Genomic DNA, 17,022 nt, shown 5'->3' on the forward strand with positions numbered 1-17,022 from the left:
TAACCACTCCACAGCTTGACATGAGTGCAGCACTACACCTATTTCTCTGTTGCTTCCTCCTTTTGCAGCATGATGATCTTAACTGATTTTCTGTTCTTACATGCATGTATTATGTATTTTATGTCACTCCATATATTAATCCATTAATTCACTGTCATTTATGAATTGTCAGTAATAGGTTGTAGTGCATTTGAATCCAACTTTAGTTTTTCCACTGTATGAACATGGGAAAATATCAATGGAGATTATTGTAATCATTTGGATTTTTAAAACAAACACACAAAACATAAAATTGCCTCTGTATATTCACCAAGTAAGTATAAACCAAATATGTACCCATAGACTACCACGTCCTTTGGGAAAATCCTTACCATCTTTAAGGCAACTATTTACTTTTATTCAATTTATTTCCACAATTCTGAAACTCAATTGAGAAAACATTTGGGATTACTGTCATTGTTATCCAGTTCCACTAAATGAAAGAACATGAGGTACTGCCAGTATAAATGAATTACAACTTCACCCAAAAAAGTGTTAGCTGATGGGGGCAGGGGGAGAAGCATTCCCACATTTTTGTTTGTTAGCTCACATGTATGCAAATAGAAATGTATATATATGTATTTGTGTATAGCATTTATTTGAAAAATATATTGCCTTTTATCTTTGGAAAGAGCAGAATCATAGTTTTGTTCCCTGTCTCAGAGGAGGGAGCAAAATTATAATTTTCTTAATTATCTGAGGTGCCATAAGTAAAAAGGTAGCAACACTAGCTCAGCTCCCTGTGGGAACCCAAGCATCTGTGAGAATGTGCACAATTCTGGAATTAGTAAGCTTCTCAACGGGGTAAGCAATGCTTGCTATTCTATTTCAAGCATTGGAAAATGTCTCTAAGATATTTGCCAGTCACATGTTAAAAGCACCTTACCAAATCGATGGGAATAATCACCTGAGGATTGTCACATAATTTTAAAGATATGCTATAAACAGTATGAAATATATAAATTGATAAATATGATCCTATATATGTATGCATATATATTCACTTGTGTGTAAATATGCGTGTTAGAAAATGAAATAAAATAAAAATAATTATAATCTATCACTACTTCTCTACACTATAATTTTTGAGTCCAATCTTGATGCCTGCCCTGTCCCTTTTGGGTAACAGTTTAATTAGATTCAATTTATCAAACATTTGTTAAACCCTCACAAAATGTAGAGCATAATGTTAAAGTCTACAGAGTTAAAGATTAAACAAATAACTAAATCTCTACTCAGAGGTATACCATCTAATGGCAAGTGTTGAAGGAGAATGAGAGAGCTATAGGATTAGAAATATTAATTCACTATTCATTAAATCCAACAAAAAACAGTTAAGCTCCTAATGTATTCAGAATACTGTTTTATATACTGTGAGGATAAGACGTTTAAATATGGCACCCTTGCCCTTTTTAAGCTTATCAGTGTAGTAGGTGATTCAGACATGCACACAGATAACTGAATAATACAACTAGTTGAGTGAACTGGGAAAATGGTTACAAAACATGTTAGGTTGTTTACTGCCTGAAACAACACTGTTGCTAGCAGCTGCTGTAGAGGTGAAAGACCAAAAACAAGACTAACAACAACAGCACACAGGAGGGCTGCTAGCATGGGTTCTTTGATCCGCTTTTCCTTAGAAAGCAACTTTAAGGGTTTTGCAATCTCACTTTAATTAAACATACATATTTCATTCACTTAGTTCAGGGGAAAAAGTCAGCACCCTGAACTTTAGAGCAAATACGAATAGAAATTAAAAACAGAGACAATATAAACAGATCAACAGACAGCTTTCTCTCTGACTAGAGAGAGAAGCACCAACTTCTGGGGAGGAGGAATAGGAGGGGGGGACCTCCTTGAGGAATACCCAGAGTCTCCACACCAACACTTTTCCAATTAGCGTGTCCCCAAAACACAATGCTAACCTCTGTGTATATATACACTTCTCCAGGGTCAGAGGGTGTCACAACCATGGGACTCAGACCCATGTGACCTAAGCTTTCTTGTGATTTAAGCAGGTCATTAAAGACTCCCAATTCAATCAAAGGCTTTTGATTGAAACAAAGGCAAAACTCTATCAAAGGCACTTGATAGCCTTAGGGATGAGAAGCACTCAAACGACAACAAAAAGTCCCACTTTGCTTGCCCTTACATTTGAAAGGCAATACTCATCAAAGGTACTTGGTTACCTCAGTGCTGAGCAGCACTTCAAAACAAAAGACAAAAGCTCCCACTTTACCTGCCATATTCAAACAAAGGCCAGACTCATTAAAGGCATTTGATTGCCTTAGCATTCCAAAAGAGAAACCAGCAAAAAAAGTCCCACTCTTCTTAAAATTACACTGCCAAAGTGAGGAGGGGCAGGGCATGGAAAGCTCCTTGGAATAAATGATATTTGCACTAGAGTTTATAAAATAGGTAGGGTTTATGAGAAAATGTACCCAAGAAAACTTGGCTTTTCAATGTCATGAGGAACTCTGACACGAGATTTATATGAAAGATGTTGCAGGGTAGGAGCTGATTGGATATGTCTTGTCTAGATTTGTGAGGTATCCACATAGACATTCTGATGGTTCTGGAGGAGGAGAAAGTGAGGCTTGTGATTTTGTACAACCCTCCCTCACTTAAATCCAATCAACTCGTGTGTCATGGCATTACTTCCCTGATTCATGGTCCTCTTTGAGAATGAAGGACCAAAAGCAACCTATGTGAGTAGAAGAGGAGCTGCCCTCTGGGGACCAAACTGGAACTGGACATTTGGCAACATGGCTTTCTTTCCTTCTTTATCTCTCTTTTCTTCCTTCCTTCCTCCCTCCCTCCCTTTCTTTCTCTTTTTCTTTCTTTCTCTTCCTTCCTTCTTTTCTTTCTGTCTTTCTTTCTTCCCTCTATCTACATAGGGTATCATACCTTTCAGGCAGCTGCTCTGCCCAAATGGAATGTAAATCACAATCTCTGAATTTTTTTAAACCCCAAATGACTCTTCCTCTAATTAATTGGCCAACAATATGTCCCAGGCCAAGGCCTACTTGGTCATTGCTTTGGTCCTGGTTAGCTCAGCATAAATATATCATGGTCCTCTTCAAGAACAAGGACAAACGTGCTGATTAGACTTATAGAACCAAATTCAGATTTCTGGGGGAGAGAATATAGAAAGTGAAAAGAAAAGAAATGAAGGTCCTTGGGGGCTGATGACTTGTTAAGATGATGTGGAGCCAGTAAAGAAGACAAAGGCAGATTATTTGGAGTGATAGGAGAACCAACTTAATGGAGTAATTCTGAAGTCAAGGCAAAAGACAACATTATAGCATAAAAATGAGGTTGATATTGCCAAATGCTACAGAAAGTTCGAAGAAGGTGAAGCCTTAGAACAATGATATTTAATTTGGCTATTAGGATGTCATTGGTAACCTTTAAGAGAGAAGTTTCAATCAAGCTTAAGGGTAGGAAACAGATTATAGGGTGCTAATAGTGAGTGATGAAAGAATATGATACTTAGTGTAGACAATTTTTTTGTTTCATAAAAAATATTTCTCAATAAATGGGGAGAGACAGCTGGAAGATAGCTGAATGAAGTACAGTGACAAAAAGATGGCTTTTTGGAAATAATTTAGAACAAATAAGTAATCTATGTACACACAAAAAGGAATTTCTTTGGGTTAGATTGAACAAGAAGAAAGGGGAGTTGACCTTTTAGATAATGTTCCTGGAAGATGCAGGAAGGAATAAGATCAAAAGTACAAGTATAGAGATAAGTCTTAGCAAGGAGTGAGGATAATTCTCCAATATCTAAGGGGAAAGAGCAGAAAGTTGTTGATGATACTGAGAAATTGTGAAGAATGAAGAAGCAGACCTGAGAGCCTCTGTTAATAACATAGGGTCAGATCTAATTCTGTCGATGGAGAGATGACTAAAAATGTGTTAAAGGAAAATTTGAAAACAGAGATTATTTCCAGATGGGTGTGAGGAGAGAATAATGAAGACTTCATTGAGGAGGCAGAAACTAAGTTTTGCCTGAAGGAAGATAAGGATTTCAATAGGATCCTAGATCTACTCCTGGAAAGGAGTCAGGAAGTCCAAAATCCCTCATTTTAGAAATAAGCATACTGAACTCCAGAACTTTCCCAAAGTTACATGAATATGTCAACAGCTGGGATAGTTAAGGGTGTGGAAAGGATATATTTTAAGATCAGGGAGATGGTCTGTGTAAATGCATGGGTGTAGCAGAGGGTAGAATGAAGTAGAGAAAAAGCTAATTGGTTTAGATTGTCCGACTAATAAAAACTATTAAATGGGAAACAATCTGAAATGAGTCTGGAAATGGAGATTGGAGTCACCTACAGAGGAAGCCTTACATTCCAGGATAGTGAATATTTTATCTTAGAAGAAATTAGCTATTACTCAAGTTTTTTGAGCCAGGGTGGGGTATGATCAAACATTTACATTAAGAAGATTATTTTAGCATTTGTATGAAGGAAGATTCAGAGAAAGAAAAGGGAAGAGGTGCCACATGTAAGATGGTCAATATTTGGTTGAAATTGAGGAAATGGACCTCAAGAGAGAAGTCAGTGCAAAGGATACAGCCTTAAGAGTTATGAAATAAGTATATGAAATAAGTAAAGCCTTGCAAAGGAGTTCATTAGATTGTCGAAGGAAAGCCTTTGAAAAAAGAAGTACTAAAAAGGCAGAACATGGGAGGCTTCCTACTTTTACAGTAAGGAGGAGAAAAATGAAGCAGAGAAATAGAATTACAGAATCTTAGGGTTGGGGAGAACCTCAGAAGTCAACTACCTGTATTGGTATCTCCTCCACATTGTCCCCAGTACTTGGTAACATAACCTTCACAGAAAAAGTATACTACCTCTGAGTATAGATCTTTTTCTTTTCTTTCTTTCTTTTATTTTTTTTTTAGCTCTTGTGAGGAAGTTTATTTTTTGTTTACATTTAAACTATCTCATTACATTAAACCTGTATCAATGAAGCTTCTTTCCACTGCTCCAACTTCTGCGCTCTGAGATGAAGCAATCTAACCTCTATTCTTAGTGAAAGCTCTTCTACTTAAAGATATCTATCATCCTCTCCACTCTCAACCCTCCAAATATTGCCTTGCCCAGGTCAAATAGCCGCCAGTACCTTCAACCAAGACCATAATTATGGTTTCTGAATTCCTGACCATAGTAGTCGTCCTCCTCTGAACTCTCTCTAGCTTACTGATATCCTTCCTAATAGTTAATTGTGGCTGATTAGTTAGCCTCTCACTCATGAGGGTATTTGCATATATTCATACAAGTGTATACGTGTATGAATGTCTGTCTCTGTCTGTAAATATGTGTATATATACACACATATACATTATATATACATGCATGCATACATACATGCATACACACATACATATTATTCTGTAATGGAAAAATATTTACTTAGTGGTGAAGACAGCCACTTAGCTATTTATTGAAATTAACTGATACTCAAAGACCCAAGGGCAATGATATTCCAAAGAATCAGTTTTATTTTTATTTGCTTCTCACTCTTCCTTCTTTCCAAAGATGAGAAAGCTGGTTTTCCTACAACTATGGTAGTTTATGTTACATCCTTGACAAAATATTTTTTCTTTGGCCATCTGCCTCCCCATTTACTGTGCAAATGGGAACTTAATATTCCAGCTTAAAAAAAAATCTTCTTAAAGAGAAATATTTGCAGTCACAAATGTTCTCATAGTACATCCCAAATAAATCACCTTCCACTTCAAGCACCACACAGTGAAGATAATGTGTCATAATTATTCCCATCACTGAGAATCACTTGCTATTTGTCAGTTGATAGGATACTATTTAACTTCATCCAGTTGGAAATGTCAATCAGCCCTTGCATTGGCAATATGTGAAAATTTGTAATGATTCTATTAAGCACAGATAATGTGGAAGTCTGCCTCAATATACATCATTATCTTCATATTCCTTAGACTGTATTGTTAGGTGTGTATGTGTGTCTTTATGTTTGTGTGTTTCCTTTGATGAGTCCATGGGTCTTTTTTTTTTTCCTGAGACAAAAAGAAATATCCAGAATTATTTAAATTTTCTTGAGGATAAGAGCTAATAGAGGAAAACTACTTTCTTGAGCTGCTTTTATTTTATCTATTTTCAAATAGATTATTTTCTCAGAGCTAAAGTGCTTCAGCCCCATCAAAATGAACTGATTATTCCTGTAAGAATAGTCCTGGGTGTCAGTGGTTCTTGTTTCCTCAATGATAGCTGTGTTCTTGTAGGACTACGGAATAGACTATACACAGGCCTCAATTCATATTGTAAAGCCAAATGAACTGAAATATTTCTCTGCCTTTTCTTCCTCCCTTTCCCAAGTTTGGATGGAAGAGAGAATGTAAAAGAACATAAGGTTGAATGGAGGATATAAGGATCTATAGGAGGACCTGTCACAACCGTGTTCACTTACTCAATCAAGGAATGAATTTAAAATACTCCAGAATGTATATGAACAACATTCTACCTTGCTTTTACTACCCTGTCTCAGGATAACTTTCCTATTTACAGTATAACATATGAGTTCAGTAGCTACTTTATTAATTATAGTTAATACTTATTTATTGCTAAAAGCTAATTTTTTTCAGTCAGTAAATATTTTGTATAAAAATATTTATTTAATATTTTTAGTTTTCAGCATTTATTTCCACAAGATTTTGAATTACAAATTTTCTCCCCATTTCTACCCTCTCCCTCAATCGAAGATGACATATAGTCTGATTGCCCCATTCCCCAGTCAGCCCTCCTTTCTGTCACCCCACTCCCTGCTATCCCCTTTTCCCGTACTTTCTTGTAGGGCAAGATAGATTTCTATGCTCCACTGCCTGTATATCTTACTTCCCAGTTGCATACAAAAATACCTTTTTTACATCTGCTTTTAAAACCTTGAGCTCCAAATTCTCTCCCTTCTTGACTCCACACCCACCCTCCCTAAGAAGGCAAGCAATTCAACATAGGCCACATGTGTATCATTATGCAAAACCCTTCCACAATACTCATGCTGTGAAAGACTATATTTTGCTCCTTCCTATCCTGTCCCCCTTATTCAGTTTTCTCCCTTGACCCTGTCCCTTTCAAAAGTGTTTGCTTTTTACTACCTCCTCCCCCTAACTGTCCTCCTTTCTATTGTCCCCCCTTTTTATCCCCTTCCTCCTTCTTTACTGTGGGGTAAGATACCCAGTTGAGTGTGTATGTTATTCCCTCCTCAAGTCAAATCTGATGAAGGCAAGATTCACTCATTCCCCCTGACCTGCCCCCTCTTCCCTTCCAACAAAACTGCTTTTTCTTGCCACTTTTATGTGAGATAATTTACCCCATGCTATCTCTCCCTTTCTCACTCTTTCCATATGTTCCTCTCTCATTCCTTAATTTGATTTTTTTTAGATATCATCCCTTCATGTTCAACTCACCCTGTGCCCTCTGCCTATGTATGTGTGTATATATATATATATATATATACGTGTGTGTGTGTGTGTGTGTGTGTATTCCCTTCATCTACCCTAATACTGAAGTCTCATGAATTACACACATCATCTTTACATGTAGGAATGTAAACAAAACAGTTCCACTTTACTAAGTCCCGTATGATTTCTCTTTCTTGTTTACCTTTTCATGCGTCTCTTGATTCTTGTGTTTGAAAGTCAAATTTTCTATTCAGCTCTGTTCTTTTCACTAAGAAAGCTTGAAAGTCCTCTATTTTATTGAAAATCCATATTTTGTCTTGGAGCATGATACTCAGTTTTGCTGGGTAGGTGATTCTTGGTTTTAATCCTAGTTCCATTGACCTCCAGAATATTGTATTCAAAGGCCTTTGATCCCTTAATGTAGAAGCTGCTATATCTTGTGTTATCCTGATTGTGTTGCCACAGTACTCAGATTGTTTCTTTCTGGCTTCTTGACGTATTTTCTCCTTTATCTGAGAGCTCTTGAATTTGGCAACAATATTCCTTGGAGTTTTTTGGAGGGGATCTTTTTCAGGAGGCTATCAGTAGATCCTTTCAATTTTTATTTTACTCTCTAGCTCTAGAATATCAGGGCAGTTCTCCTTGATAATTTCTTGAAAGATGATATCTAGGCTCTTTTTTTGATCATGGCTTTCAGGTAGTCCAATAATTTTTAAATTATCTCTCCTGCAACTATTTTCCAGGTCAGTGGTTTTTCCAATGAGATATTTGACATTGCCTTCGATTTTTTCATTCCTTTGGTTCTGTTTTATAATATCTTGATTTCTCATAAAATCACTAGCTTCCACTTGCTCCAATCTAATTTTTATGGTGGCATTTTCTGCAGTGGTGTTTTGGACTTCCTTTTCCATTTAGCTAATTCTGTCTTTCAAGACATTCTTCTCATCATTGGCTTTTTGGAGCTCTTTTGCCATTTGGGTTAGTCTATTCTTTATGGTGTTATTTTCTTCAGGCTTTTTTGGGTCTCCTTTAACCAGTCATTGACTTGTTTTTCTTGGTTTTCTTGCATCACTCTCATTTCTCTTCCCAATTTTTCCTCTACTTCTCTTACTTGCTTTTCCAAATCTTTTTTGAGCTCTTCCATGGCCTGAGACCAGTTCATATTTTTCTTGGAGGCTTTTGATGTAGGTTCTTTGGCTTTGTTGACTTCTTCCGGCTGTATGTTTCTGTATTCTTTGTCACCAAAAAGATTCCTAAGTCTGAGTCTGAATGTGAGACCATTTTCCTTGCCTGTTCATGTTCCCAAGCAACTACTTGACCCTTGAGTTTTTCGTCAGGGTATGACTACTTGTAGAATAGAGGGTACTTTGTCCCAAGCTTTAGGGACTGCACTGCTGTTTTCAGAGCTACTTCTACACAGCAATCTCTGCCACACCAGTGGTCCTTCTCTCCCAAGAACTGCCAACCAGGATTGGGGCCCAGATCCAGGCAGGGCAAAGCAGGAAAAAAGCAAGAAGATGTTTAAAACATGTTTAAAACAGGAACATGTTTAAAGCTGTGATCCACTGCTTAATTTCACCCACCAGGTGGGCCTGGGGCCAGAAACAACTGTAGCTGTAGCTCTGTAAGCAGCCTCAGAGTTGTACCACCTCCGGCTGTGGCAGACCACAAACTCCTTTCACTCTGTCCCAGCAGTCTTTCCCACTAACTTTCTCTGTTGTCTTTGGCATTTGTGGGTTGAGAAGTCTGATAACTACCACAGCTCAGTGATTCAGGGCCCTACAGACTATTCCACCTGGCTTCTGGTCTGGTTGGTCCTGGTGCAACCCACGCTGGGCTTTACTCTACTCTGCTCCCAGCTCTGTGGGATAGACACTTCCCAGAGACCATCCAGCCTGTCCTGGGCTGGAGCCCTGCTTCCTTCTGCTATTTTGTGGTTTCTGCAGCTCTAAATTTGTTCAGAGACATTTTTTACAGGTGTTTGGAGGAACCTGGGGGAGAGTTTAAACAAGTCCCTGTTTACCAGTTGCCATCTTGGCTCTACCCCTCCTAAAAACTAATTTTATGATATGTTTATTTTTCATATTTGAAAGGAAGAAAGCTCAACATTTTCTATATCTCTAATTAAAAATGGTTTAAAATTAGAAAAAAAAAGTTCAAATTTAAAGTAAAGAAGGATTTTTGTCCCTCCAAGTATGAGATTCATTTTTATTGCGAAAAAAGACAACCTCGTTATGAAAATAATTTGGTGTATTTGTAATATTTGCAAATAGTAAAATCTTTTTTTTTCCCTAAGCCAGATGTCATTCATTAATTTCATGAAAACACTGTGGGTGATACAAAGATGATGTAGACAGTCAACAATGTGAAGTAGTTTAAATGTAAAATAAATAACTATAAATTCTAAAGAATCCAAATTGTAGCTGACCTGAATGTCAATGCAAAGACATTCAGTGAATTCTACTACATATTTCCAATGATGATCTCACAGAATCGCAAGTCAGAGATATCATGGTGGAAATGTATGATCAGAAAAGGAGAATTGTCTCCCTATTACTCCTTAAATCTAATAAATTCCTAGAAAAAGACCTTTAATAGATTGGTCTCTTTTGGAATATCTTTGAGAGAACATGGAAAAGAAGCAAAAATAATAAGTAACATTTATGCGTGGAAATTTGAAATAATGGAGGGAATACTTACAATGAGGAAATCACAAATCCTTTGAAATGTAGCTGTATGTGAACAGATATTTTGTCTTTATAAAGATTGGAAAAAAAAACATATTTTAAAAACTTAAGATTGCTGATCAATGCAATGACCAGTTATAATTTCAGAAGTGTAATGATGGACCATGCCATCTATTTCCTGAAAGAGAAGTGATGGACTTATTAAGCAGAATGAGACAAACATGGTCAATGTAATATTTTCCTTTTTGTCTTCTCAACTATCTATATTAGTTAAAAGGGTTTTTCTTCCTTTCTTTTTTATTTTTTCTACTTGGGGAAGAAAAAATTAAATAAGACAGTTTGTATAGGAGATCTGCTGTCACATTCCGATTTTTTTTCAAGTAAAATTCCCATTACTCTACTTAGTACCCCTTTGGAATTAAAAATAGACTTCAACTTTTATGGAAATATTAAGCAACACCATTAGCCATGGACAATGTAAAATTTTTTTCAATTGGAGAACATTAACCTAGAATCTAGATAGATTTTATTTTTCTGATGAACAGAGAGTAAGTTTCCCTTTGGTTATGGAGGGTAAGTGAGTTTTATTAATAATTAATCAACAAGAATTCATTATATATCTGCTTTGTGAAGGGCATTTGGATAGGTTTTGTGATAGGTTTTGTAATACTAAGGCAAAAATGTTAATAGTCTCTGCCTTCAAGGAGCTTGCAGCTGAGAGATATGCATACACATATAAGTGTATGCAAAATAGATTAAAAAATGAATTTGAGACGTCAAATGGTAAACAAAAGCAACAATAATGGACATTCATGTAACTTTGTCATTTGTAAAGTTCTTGAGATCCTTAGGCAAAATTATATATGCATATATAATTTTGATTTTTATGTGAGGTAGATATTAGAATTATTATTATCACCCTATAATAGAGGAGCAAACTAGTTACATAGAGAGTGTGATCACAGGTAAGTGATCTTCCCAGGTCACACAGCTAGGAAATGAGAAAGTTATGATTCAAATCTAGATCTGGTAATTCCATATACAGAATTTTAGGCTCTTTTCCCTACTCTGTTGCCAAGAGAGTGCTTTCTTAGTGGACTTTCATCTGGAAATAAACAAGCATCAGATATAGGAAAATCCTCCAACACACAAAGATGTATCAGATCTAAAATAATTGTGAGAGAGAAATAGGGTTTCATTCTTATAGAACTTCCAGCTTATTGGCCCACTCATATTTGAAGCAAACAGTAAAGCATGATCATGATTATGATCATTTTAAATTTCAACTAAAGGCACCCATCTATATTATATGTACATATACATATACATTTACATGTACATGTACATACATATATGTGTGTATATATGTATATATGCATATACTCTGAAATGATTTCTATCTACTGTAGTTTTTTTCTCTACAAATATTTATCCTTTCAATAGGGAAAAAAAATTAGGGTTTTTTTTTGCTATTTTTCAAACTTTTCATGTATTTTAAAGAAAACAGAACTTGAAATGTGGATTGTAGCTTCATCTACTACACCATTTCTACAAAAAAAAAAAAAGTAAAACACAAAATCCAAGGTCTCTGTTGAAATATTTAGTTCACATTTCTTTTTACACTCTTTTTTCACAGTTTCTCTGATATAGTCACTGGTCTATCTCACACGTGGTAGGCCTCTGAAAATTGTTCTCACTATAGCAAAACCAGTGAACAAACACACTTCACAGCCTGGTGAACCCTCTTTGTAACTGTGAATATACCCTATTCACTTAATAATTTTTTGAGTGAAAAACAGTGAAACATGTGTTATAGCAAGTTTCTGGGCCAACACTGCTCCTATAGAACTAACTGACTTATATAAGAACACAGAAGAAACATGAAACAAGTCATTTCTTTTCCCTGAGTCTTAGATTCCTCATCTATTAAATGATAAGGTGGACAAGATGACATTCTAGGTAACTTTCAGCTCTAAAATGATGTAAATTCAATTATTTCTACCAAATATATATATACATATTTATGAAAATAAGTTTGGCGTTTCACTAAGAAATAGAATACAGGATTCATTTGATGATGTCCAATACATATTGAGCATTTACATATTTGATTTTAAAAAATGATTTATTGCATTTCAATTGATTAAGGTAAAGCTTTCATCCAGTACTTAATGAAAAAGAATAAATATAAAAGGTTTATGTCTAGTTTTAGTGACAAGGTTTTTTTTTAATATCTAGACATTATAATTTTGACTTTGAAGTTTAATTGTGACACAGTAATACTCCTGTATGCATGATGCTATCCTCTTCACTCTTTATTTTTTTTCCTAATCTCTAAAATGGCATAACACATCTTTGCTTCTACTCACCCCCTAATCTTTACTTATTACTTGCTCCCAGTTTTACTAAATTGTTTTTTTCATCAGTCCTTCATTTCAACCTTTAATCTTTTCCATTTAGTTCTACCTCTACTCTTATTCTGTCCCTTAAAGACTCATACTATGTTATTGAGTTTGGTATGTGTATTGCAAGAAATGAGAGTCAGAGCTTACCCCAGCTCCCTTCTTCCAAATTCCTGACTTAAAGTTCAGTTTTTCTTCAGAAGGACATCACTGATAATGAGATTGCATTGATTCTTGTTATCTTGGTTATCCACCAACCAAGCTCCCAAGTAATTTATTCTAAGGTAGAGAACTGGCATTGTCTTCCACTCAGATTCTTCTGTAGGTATAGCCAATGCTGGGAGTGGTCTGGTATGGTTGGGAGTGGTCTGGTATGAGAGATATTTTCTCTATTCATTGGGAATGATGACAGGGTAACATAAGCCTCCATTGGAAGGGTATATAAACTGTGTACCCTAACCCCAAAATAAGCCCAGTTCCATACTGGCTGTCTTATGGAGCCCAGTTCTAAACTGCAGCTCCCATGCTGTAATGTTAGTGGACTAGGAAGATCTTCATTGTCTATCAATAGGCCTATGTGACCACATGTCATAGCTATGATACATCCTGAGTCAAACAGACCCCATGGGGGTGGGGGTGAGAGGGACTTGACTAAGGAGGAACCTGCTTAAAGGGGAAGCTTGCTTCCTGGAGGGCTTACTTGTAGGAAGGCTTTCATACCTTTTGGTACTAAACTAATTAGTCACTGAGTCATGAGGGTTGTGATGCTTTCTGGCTCTGTGAAGTGTATATGTGTGTGTGTGTGTGTGTGTGTGTGTGTGTGTGTGTGTATTCTTGAGGAGGTTTAGACTGTGGGAGGACCCCCTTGAACTCTCCTTGAATCTTCCCACTAGATGAAGTGTTTGCCTGAGGCCATAAGCCTTTCATTATTGCTAGGCTCAAATCTCTAGGCTAGGTTACTCTTAATCTAGCCTAGTCCTCCATTGTCTGCCTAGTTTCCACCCTTGATCCTATCAAAGTGTCTAAGCCTAAATCTGTTACCTTTAAACTAGCTTAGCCCTACATTGTCTGTTATCTCCAGGTAGCCTTCAGCTGCTTCACACCCTTAATCTCATTCTCTTGGTTGCTGGAGTCTGACCTTATCCCAGTCCAATCAAGCTCCTCCTTAGACTCCTCCTCAAGACCCTCCCTAAACCCTTCCTCCCATCACCCCAGGAGTACCCTAGATATCCCTCACACAATCTTTGCGTGTATAAGTTTCATCTTGCCTCCATGAAGTTGCTCAGCTTCCATTTATATAAGATGGAATTTGCTCCTCTTGTGAAAACGAGCATCACAAAGGGTAAGATTTCTTAAGACAACTATAACATTAAGGCAGAATTCATGACTTCAAAGATAACCATGAATATGCCTGAATGGTCCAGAATCACAAGATATAAGGAATTCTCTAAGTACAAGGCAGAGGAGTTAAGGCATTTATTGAAGCTCCAAAGTAGCATACCCATGGACCAGTGCCCCCAATTTGACATCCTGGCAAGAACCTTCCAAAACCAGTATGCCCATCTCACAATGGTGACCAGGAGGCCACAGAAAAACATTATGGCAGCAAGCCAAGCCATACTGGTGCTTCCCACCTCCAACACCAGGGCCCTCCAGCAAGAAAACCACCCACTGGCCTCAAGCCCCTGCTCAGCACTCTCCAGTCTCAAGGAAGGTCAGTCCTGCTTTTTTATATCTCCTGTCGCCCTCGCCACAGCTGCCACTTCTGCTGCCTCAGCTGCCACCTCGTCCCAATCTCCAAGCTGTGTTCCCTCCCCCCACACAGTAGCCAGACATCATCACATTGACCAGAAAGTCATCCGAGCAACCAGAACTCAGGCACCTGTCATTGGCTCCAGTCCTAGCCACTCCCCCCAGGACCCTGAGAGCCCACTCAAATGGGCAGGAAAGATCTTCCCATTCACTGATTGCCTTTACAGCAACCCAATATGGAGAATCTGTATTAAATTTTGTCTCCCTTTGACTGTGAGAAAGCTTGAGTTGAATTCTTTTGCCAGGACATGGCATGCTGGTATTTTGGGGTCTTGATCACCCCTAAAAACATATGGTTCCCTGACCTCTTCATATGATTCCCCAACCTCTTTATTCTGAGGTTTGTATTTTGCTTTGGGGGTTCTCTTACGACAAGGACCTTTTGATTCCCTGGATGGGACTCTGAGTAGCCATTTGTTCAGAGCTCCCCCCACTACTCAGATGTATCTGCACTCCCCCACCCAGTGGTGTATGTAGGTGGTTGTATTACCTTGTTCAGACAGCTGGAGTCTTGTCTGTTCGTATTTGTGCTAATTTCTCTCCTTGTAATTTCTCTACTTGTACTTTCTCCACATCCAGATATTGACCTTTCTTTCTCCAACATTACAGCAGTGAATGTAATTAAAAATTGTTGACCTCTTAGAATTGCCTTTCCTGGAAGAAAATCAGATCAAAGAACCTGTGCTGGCAGACCATCCTGGGTGTGCCAGGGTGGTTGCTGTTACACATGCACACATGCCACCCTCTTTGAGAGAGAAAAAAAAAAAATGGATACAATTTAATCCCATTTGTATTTCTCAGACTAAACTCTGTTGGGCTGACAGTATGTAGACATTTTCTCTCTCCCCCTTCATTTTCATTTAAAGCACATTTGCTTAGATATGAAAGATTCCAGGATAACATCTATTTCTTAGCATTTGTTACATGTACTTCATCCAGGCCAAGGACCCATTATTCCTAAATTTAAAGAACTGTTTCAAAAATTCCCATTCCACTCTCAGTCACTGGCTGAGAAACAGGAACTTAACCAGCTGTTCACTTCCCTAATCAACCTTTCTCTTCCAGCACACTGAATGAAAAAACAAAAACAAAAAAAGACTCCCTTTGTTGCTAAGTTCTTCAGCTTATTGCGAAAATTTCCACAGTTTTTAGCAATGACTTCTGTGACATTTTAAAACTTTCTTCAAGCATTTTTAAAATTATTTTAATGATTTTTCCCCATGGGCATTTTTTTTGGTTGGGGAGAATTGCTAGTGTCTCTGTCAATACCTTGACCATAGCTGAAAGCAGGACTCATTGTACACATATTGCCAGATGAAGACGGGCTGGTTGGAAATCACATTCACCCAAGATAATCTATCATGACTAAGTTCAGGCAAACTCTTCAAACCTGATTCCAACAGGCCAGAGTTATTTCATTTCAAGTTTTGGGTTGGTCTGAAAAGCTAACCAATTCTTGCCCATTTTGTAACCAGTGATTTCAGTTGTTGACACTTCTGTGTCTAAAGGCATTAAGGTTCTGAAGGAACCCTTCTATAGTATTCAATATGGAGTTTATTCTCAAGAGTTGAGAGATAGCCCACAGGGCATCCAGCCCTTCTAACTAGGCTACATTTTCTGCATAATGGAATTTTTTTCTTGGCGGAAATGCAAGAGGAATTGTAGTGGATGCATAGGAACACTTGGACATTCTCAATTTGCTTGCCAAAAAAAATGTTTGGGGATTGTCAAATATTTTCTTCCTACATGCTTGCAAAGGCCTCTTGGAACACAGCCAAATTTTCAGAGGTAACTTCCAAATTTTGTAGCCACCCTGAGGTGTTGTTTTTTATTTTTTTTATTTTTTATTTTTTAGTTATTTGCTCGGGAGTTAGCAGGGCCAAAAGCTTCTCTGACATCATCCGTGAGGCAAACTTATAGAAAGGAGTTTATGTGGTGTTGTATTGTATGGTTATATTTCTGGCAGCAATCTGCATGTGTCAGGTGTATGAAAATTATCAGAGAGATTGATTGTGTCCAGATAGAGATTATGATAAGAATAAACTTGAAGTCAATCATTTTAGGTGGTACGGTTTCTCATACTGCCAAAATTCAAGATTCAAACAGAGGAACAGGGATATTTTCATAGGATTAGAGATAATTCTAAAAGCATTGTAAGCTAAATAACCATGTTTATGGCACCATCAGTCACCTTGGAGTTTCAGATTTTTATGGTAGAATCCTAACCTGTCTGTGTAGTCATTGGCCAGGATTTAGATGGCTTTTCCCAACTCAGTTGTACCTGTGATTTACGGAGTCCTGAAACATTGTTCATCTGAAGCATTTCTCTGACATTTATTTACCAATGAAGTAACTGCATGGCAAAATTGGAGAAATTACCACATTCTATATACTTTCTCTTTTTATTGTGATTGGTCTTGTTGACATCTTTTAAATGAATATTTATTTTATTGAGTAAGGCTTTGTAGTTTTGCCTTCATTCTTGAAAAGGACCATGACCTCAGGGAGCTGATTTGGGACTTATAATTCAAGTGGATTTGAGTGAGGGAGGGCCACAGAAAGTCATCAGCCTCACTTTCTTCTCCAGAGCCATTTGGGTCCAGTGCCCAGATACAGATCAAGATGACTGGAGATGGCCCAG

This window comes from Trichosurus vulpecula, chromosome 6 (genome assembly GCF_011100635.1).
Source record: "Trichosurus vulpecula isolate mTriVul1 chromosome 6, mTriVul1.pri, whole genome shotgun sequence".
NCBI lineage: Eukaryota > Metazoa > Chordata > Mammalia > Diprotodontia > Phalangeridae > Trichosurus > Trichosurus vulpecula.